Source organism: Crocodylus porosus, unplaced genomic scaffold, assembly GCF_001723895.1.
Source record: "Crocodylus porosus isolate Cpor-Errol unplaced genomic scaffold, CroPor_comp1, whole genome shotgun sequence".
NCBI lineage: Eukaryota > Metazoa > Chordata > Crocodylia > Crocodylidae > Crocodylus > Crocodylus porosus.
Window position 1 is genome coordinate 50,004,482 of NW_017728951.1, and position 7,311 is coordinate 50,011,792.

Consider the following 7,311-nt stretch of genomic DNA (forward strand, 5'->3'; position numbering starts at 1 on the left):
CTTTGGTTCACTTACAAACACAGGCCTAAGCCATACAATATCCATATGAAACAATAAAAACCAATACAAAAATGATAATAATACAATATACAAAAGTAAAAATCAATACAAACCCAATAATTATAAAATATAAAACAGTGGATATCCAAAACCAAAAACTTGCTACCAAAATAAAAATGTTAAAGCTTATCCTGCATCTTAGCTTACTTATACTTATCTATAGGGAATAGAGAGGGAGGGAAAAAGTCAGAAATGGTTGGGGGCATTTTAAAATGAATTAAAAAAACAAACAAACTGGGCGTTTTGCTACACAACAAAAGTATGGAAATCTGAATAGCCCTACCATGTTTTGATGTGAACACCCTACCATTTCACCCTACCGTCAGCCTACCATCTCAGGGTGTGAACAGTACTTTGCTGCACCCAGTCTATGGTCACATACCTTACTTTAGGTAGTATGAACATAGACCAAGAATAGGGAGTGCAGCTCTTTGCTGCTTTAGTCAACCCACTTGAGGAAACTAGTGTAACTTGTGGGGGAGGGGATTGGAGGGGCAGGCAGGTCCTGGAGGAGACAAGTGGGTCTGGAGGGAGCTGGGATGAATGCGGGCTGGCAGGTCCACTGGGGAAAGTAGTTGATGGGTCTCTGACAGGGGGAGGGAAGGGGTTGCCCAATTGTTGGACCCCAGACTTAATTATCACCTAATTAGGGTCGCCTAATTAATGGCTGACTTGCTTAGTCCAGCACCACAGTGAGGTGATTCTTAGCCTAGCACTGGCTAATGAGTTGATCAGGGCGTATCTGTCACCACCCAATCAACCTGGCAATTAATTATATTATAACTAAGTAAGGAAAATTTATACAAGTATATAAGGGTAACTCAAATTAAATGGTTTATTACTCAATAACAGGTGAGTATAAACAGAGCAAAAGCAAGTATAAGCAAGTCAATACAATCATTAAGAACTGCCTTGTACTCCTCCTAATTGTAGTGCCATAAGTACAAAGTCTCTCACCCAGTCACCCCCCCTTAGTAGAAAGGGGCGTGAAAAAACAACATACCATCTGACATCAACAGTGATGGGGGGACAAAAAGGGTGAACCTTTAAAAAACTGCGCCCTGACATCAACAGTGATGGGGGGACAAAAAGGGTGAAACCTTTAAAAAACCGCACCCAGCCCAAACAACAGCAGAAGCCATTTTAGGACTCAATCAATCAGTCCTATTTGTCGTGGTCCGGCCAACCATGACACTGCTTCTCTGCCACCGAATTTCCCGGCGTAACCCCTCCCCTGCGCATCGACGTAATTTACAATCTGTCAATGAAGAGAGAATTAGCAGTCTGCTTTGTAACTTAAATAGCTGAAATTGAAAGTATTTAATCAAGCTGCTGTGCCTATACGTCTCAATCATCGGCGTGTAAGTAAACAAAAATAAAAGCTTCTTTACTGCAACTTGTAAATTTTGTACCCTAGCCTGGGGTCAACAGACTCTGTGACCTGTAGCTAGAGAAAATCTTACTCCCTCTCTTAAAGGCAAAATTAACCTCTGCACAGTGCCTCAGGTTTTAACCCTGCAGCTCACGACATGGCGTCATGAACAGGATGCCAGAACGGAGTGGAGAACACAGAGGGGATGCTATTGAACCTCTGTCCCTGGCGGGGGGGCTCCAGCTCGGTTACTGACTCTGATGAACTTTGGGCTCACATCGTATATCATCAGAGTGTGGGATTAAATCAGGAGAGCAAGATAACCAGTTACCTCTCCCTGGAGTCACCGGGGGAGAAAGAGTGGGCAGTAACTTTGAGCCCATAGCATTTGGGTGTGTTATGTGGTCACCCACAGTCATCTATCAACCCCAAGAAGTGACTACAACATTAAGCCTAAGCAAAGTAAAAGCAGCAGGGGCCATCAACCCCACCCTGGCTCAGGAGTTTGCCCGCTATATTCAGCATGTTAAGGAAGGCGGTGAACCTACCCCGCCTGACAAGTTCAATTGCCCGGGCCTAGAAGAAGGGTCCCGAGGGCACGAGTTACTAACACAGTGCCGTAAAAGTTTAAAATCAGATGACCGCATGGCCACAAAATGGTCAGGGCCAAAATGAAATAAGGGGAAGATGATTAATGTGTTGTTCTGCACGGTATCCATCCTACTACGTGAGAACAACGACCTCACATCCCAATTAAAAACAATGGCACAGATGGCTGTTAAACAAGCTGCAGAGCCAGTGCCTGAAAGTGGTGGCTGCAGCGTGACAGAGCCAGTGCTCAAAGATGGCGGCGGCAGCGGGATAGTGGCAAAACTTGAACATGGCGGAAAGGGGGCAGAAGAGAAGGGGAAGCCACTCCCACCGATGCATGAACCGCCCATGGCGCTGACTGCACCACCCCCTTATGTAGAAGTGAAAGCCTTTTCCCAACCCTTCCTCCCGGAGACTCTGAGCCGTCACCACCCACAACTGCTTACCCCGTCACTCTAGTTAAGCAAGTGGCTGATGGGCAGGGCGTAACCCGCACCACCACGACATATTGCACCTGCACCCGAGCAGAAATGCAGGAATTACATGAGTCAAGAATTAAATCCAACGAAACATTAATGATTTGGCTAGGTCATCTCCTCGTAGAATATAGATCAGATCAACTAGATTTAGATGAACCTAACCCATCAAGCTTCATGGAGTGGAGGACACGTTACTAATCCAACAGCCGTAATGAATAACGTACACTGGAACATTCCACTTCCATCCCTCGCCGCTGGACAAGTCGATCACAAGTCCCATCTATGGCATGAAGGACGTCCACCTGACCCTACCGCTGAACAACTTTTGTTGAGTATTATAGGGACGTCATATTGTACTTGGAATCCCAGAGTGCACCAACTGGGATTAACCGCAGCTCAGCAAAATAGACCATGGCCTCATCGATTCCTAAGAAATCCGGGAGCCGTACCAACAACCATTGAGGCAGTAGAAGCCTCCGTAGAGGTTTATGGGGGAGACCACGCCATCACCCTCTGCCTCCTACTAGCCCCGCTAGTTGGCCAGCCCGCTGGAAACAACCTAAGCCAACTACCACGACTCCAGGCACTTAAAAAACCTACAGTTACTACTCAAGCGTACCCCACTATTACCACGGATCCAAAAAACTGGAATGTAATGGTGGCCGGGGCCCCACCCCCACATCATAAAGATGAAAGTGAAGGGAGGCCGCCTGAAAGGACCCAGGAGCAAAATGGCCCACCAGAGAGAACCCAGCGAGAACGTCAAATGTTCGGGTTCCTACTTGCAAAGTCTGGACTCTGTAAGTCAGAGCTCCGTGCGCTCCGGGAGGCCGGACAGGAGAGACTGGCTGAGATGCTGGGGTTCCAAGACAAGGCAAAAAACGAGTAAGTGCCGCCAGTCATCCTGGCGGCAGCAAAGATCAACGACCCTACTATAACATTCCAGTACGACACCCAAAAAACCAAAAATAACAAATTACAGTGCAATTACTATTAGACACTGGGGCCCAAGTCAAAGTCATACAATTGACTGTCCCTCATATACTAACCTCTGGAAAAATCCTCATCCAAGGCCTTAATTTGATTGATCAAGCACAGTGGGTCAAATTCTTCCCAAGCCACTACCCAAAAGGCCCGACAGCAGTACTTGGAACAATCAACCTACTTGGCATCCCAGGAATACGAGCCCTACAACTGAAAGAGCAAGTCCTTCAGGCACTGCCCATTCAAGTGTTGCAAATACACATGCCCAGACTTACCCACCTTAGTTGTTGGCGCTACAAACCAATTCCAACAAAAGAAACCTACAAAGCCGACTTAGAAATACTGCTTCAAAACTTACTCAATGACGGCAAGATACAATGAGTGATGGCCAACACAGACCTGTCAGCAGGTTGGGGAATACCGAAACTGGGAAACAAAATGGTGGTACGCCTTGTCATCGACTATAGAGAAGTCAATAAGAGGTGCCACACCTTGACTCAACCCCAATCCAAGACCCTGTCGCAAATCATCCACGAAATGTCACAAATGCAAGCCACAAGTTGGGTAGGCTGTACAATCGACCTAAAGGATATGTTCTTCTCGATCCCCATCAATGACGAAGAAGGTGTCCTCAACATGTGTATTGAGGGAAACATGTACAAATGGAATGTATGTCCCCAAGGTTATTGCAACTCTCCAGCTCTAGCATGTTCAGAAATGAATGCTACACTCCGATGGTATATAATGGGGGAAAAGAAGGAAAATCAAGATGTGAAGATCTGGAATTACGTTGATGACCTTGCTATTATGGGCTTCGATCGAAACAAGGTAGCCCGGGAAGTCAGCCAATTAGTCACTCATTTACAACAAGAGGGGTGGACAATCAACGACAAAAAGTCAAACCTCGAGCCGACAACACACATCCAGTTCCTAGGCACCACCTTCGATGGATCGACCCGGCGAGGGACGGCACATGGCCTACCCAGCCAACAAAATTGGGAAACTCACCTGCCCAAAACACGACAAGATTTCCAAACTATACTAGGCCAACTAGTATGGCTCCGCTCCTACATACCCTCTCAACACTTGCCAACTTTAGCCAGAATACAAATTCAGTTGCAAGATAAACAGCGGAAAAAGCACCCTTGGACACCTCGGGACACAAAGAAGCTATCAAACCTACTTACAGCAGCATCAGAAACTCGCCTCGAGGCCTACAATCCAAGTGAACCAATACACGTTATAGCGGGATACACTGACACCCATGTTTATGCAACTGCAAAAAACACCAAAGGAAAACTAATCTTTAATACGCGCAAGACACTCCAGACTTGCCAGTTCCACTACAGGATTATAGGAAAAACCCTACTTGCTCTCCAGTTGGCACAGCCCCTACACTGGGGACAAGGGTCTGTCACCCTACCAGGAGGGACACTATTACCATTTCTAGATCCAAGCTGACTGGACCCTACTTTCGGAGGAGAAGTGTCCACATGGAGCACTCTGGTACTTGAACATCACTACTGTTGGCACAACTGAAACCACCACAATTTCCTGACTCCACCAGAAGAAATACCAAAGAGAATAATCCTTTACGGGACAACACAAGCAGCATGGATGGTGTCTGATGGTACGTCCAAAGAAGAAAAAGCCTTTGGACTTTACTGCAAACCCTGCCATAAACTTGACATACGTTACGCTGAATCTGATGACTCTCCACAACTGTGTAAGCTACGAGGATTCACCCTTATGCTACAACACTCTCTTGATGATCACGACGACACTTTACACATCCCAGTTATGGCCATCGATTCCCAATACATCTACTGAATAGTAACAGGGACAGCTGATCCCTCTGAGTACATAAATCTATGGGAAGTCATCTTTACAACACTTGCCAATTTCAAGAGACTACCACTAATCAAACACACCAAATCCCACCGACCTGAAACCGACCCTGTTCATGAAGTTATCGATAAAATGCTTCAAGACCCTGTCCGCGAAGACACCATCTACTTTGCTTCCACTACATAATCCGAACCATATATCAGATGGCTACATGAGCATTGGGGCCACCCTGGAGCAAAGGCTGGAGAAACTCGCTGGTGGTGGGAAAGGGGCAGTCAAGAGTACGGCCCAAGGCGCCTTTGGAGGCAAGTAGGAATGGCGTGTGAAAAATGTGCAAAAGAAAAGGCACACCCTCACAAAGTAGAACAAAGTGCCTATGACCCAAAATACTTTGCCCCAGCAAAAGATTAGCAAATTGATCTTATGGGACCCCTCTCAGGGGCAAAGAGGGCAGCCAAGGGACTTGTCACTGTCGACCTAGGAACCCATTAAATCGCAGTACTACCCCTTCGCAAGACCCATGGCAGCGACGTAACCAAGGCCCTCACCAACATTTTTGCATTCTGGCAGACCCCAGAGACAATCCATTCCAACGAAGGACTGCCATTCACTTTGACGATATCAACTTTCACCACATCACACAATATCACCTGGCACCATCACCTCCTGTACCACCCACAGTCCAATAGAATCATTGAGCCCGCCATCGGACTTGTAAAGGAGCGAATACGAGTCAAAGGAAATGGGACCTACAAAAACTGGACTGAACACCTAAATGAAATTATCCTCAATTTAAACACTGGAAAGGCCCTATGGGAATCACGAACAACAGAAACACCACCCCCTTGGACTCCAAAATTCCAACCTGAAAAACTCATCTGGGTCGCAGTACCCCATCCTACACAGAAACGCCCATGAGTGTCCCAAGGAAAAATTATACGAAAAGGAGACCATCCAAATACATATGTAGTCGACATAACAGACTCTGGTAGCCACCTGTTGGCTCACCATAACTGGCTTTCTAGGTGCTCAGAGCAATTAGAGTAATGACCTATCCCAAACTCAGTTACTGTTTTCCCTTTGTTTTTGTGTTATTTCCAGGTTCATCTTTGCCAACATGAGGCTACTCTTGGCTTTACTCTTGCTCACCACCCCTGCCAGTGATAAAATGCTCAAGCCCAAGTCCCACCGCTGAGAACTGCATCCATACTGACAACACAGTTGTACACCTACTGTCACTGTGGGCCGACGCTTCAGGAGACGACGAGACGGGAGAAGGCCTGACTGCATGCCTCAGGATACCCCTGTCAGTCACTGAACCAGTCTGAACACTGTATCTCAGAGCATTCAATATCTCGAATTGGTTTACCCAAGTTTCCAACAGTTTAGCCACCTCAGTCAATATCTCCACACCTCTACATGGTGGGGGTTCTATTTTCAAAGACTATAGTTGGAGCAAGTTTACCCTTGCCAACCTCTCCAAAACCACTTTGCCCTCTCGTGAAGACTGTTTCAAAAGGAAGGCCCCACACACTTGCTCCACCATCCCCTGGGGACTAAACCCACAAGGCGTCGACTGGTCTCGCCCTGACATGTCGTTCGCCTGGGATCCCCACTCAATTACCCCACCCTGGTACCTCTCGCTTACACCCAGTGGTGCCAAATCGTAATCCGCAGTCACCCTTTCCCCCCTTACCAAGCCCACACCTTTGTGTGGCAGAATGCCGGGCTTGCGATTCCAGCACCGCTTGGGGAACCATGGGCTTTGCGGAGCGGGCAAGCGCGCGGCTTGTGGGGCGGGATTGGAGGTAGCTTTATAACTGCCCTTGAGGTTCGCCGAGCTGGTGCAAGTAGACGACTTAGAGTAAGTTGTTAGTTTTCTTTGTAATAAGTCTATAGGATGTCCGTTGGTTCACGGGGTTCCGGAGCTAGCCCTTGCTTTCCAACACTGGAACCAGTCCAATGCTAGGTGCAGCT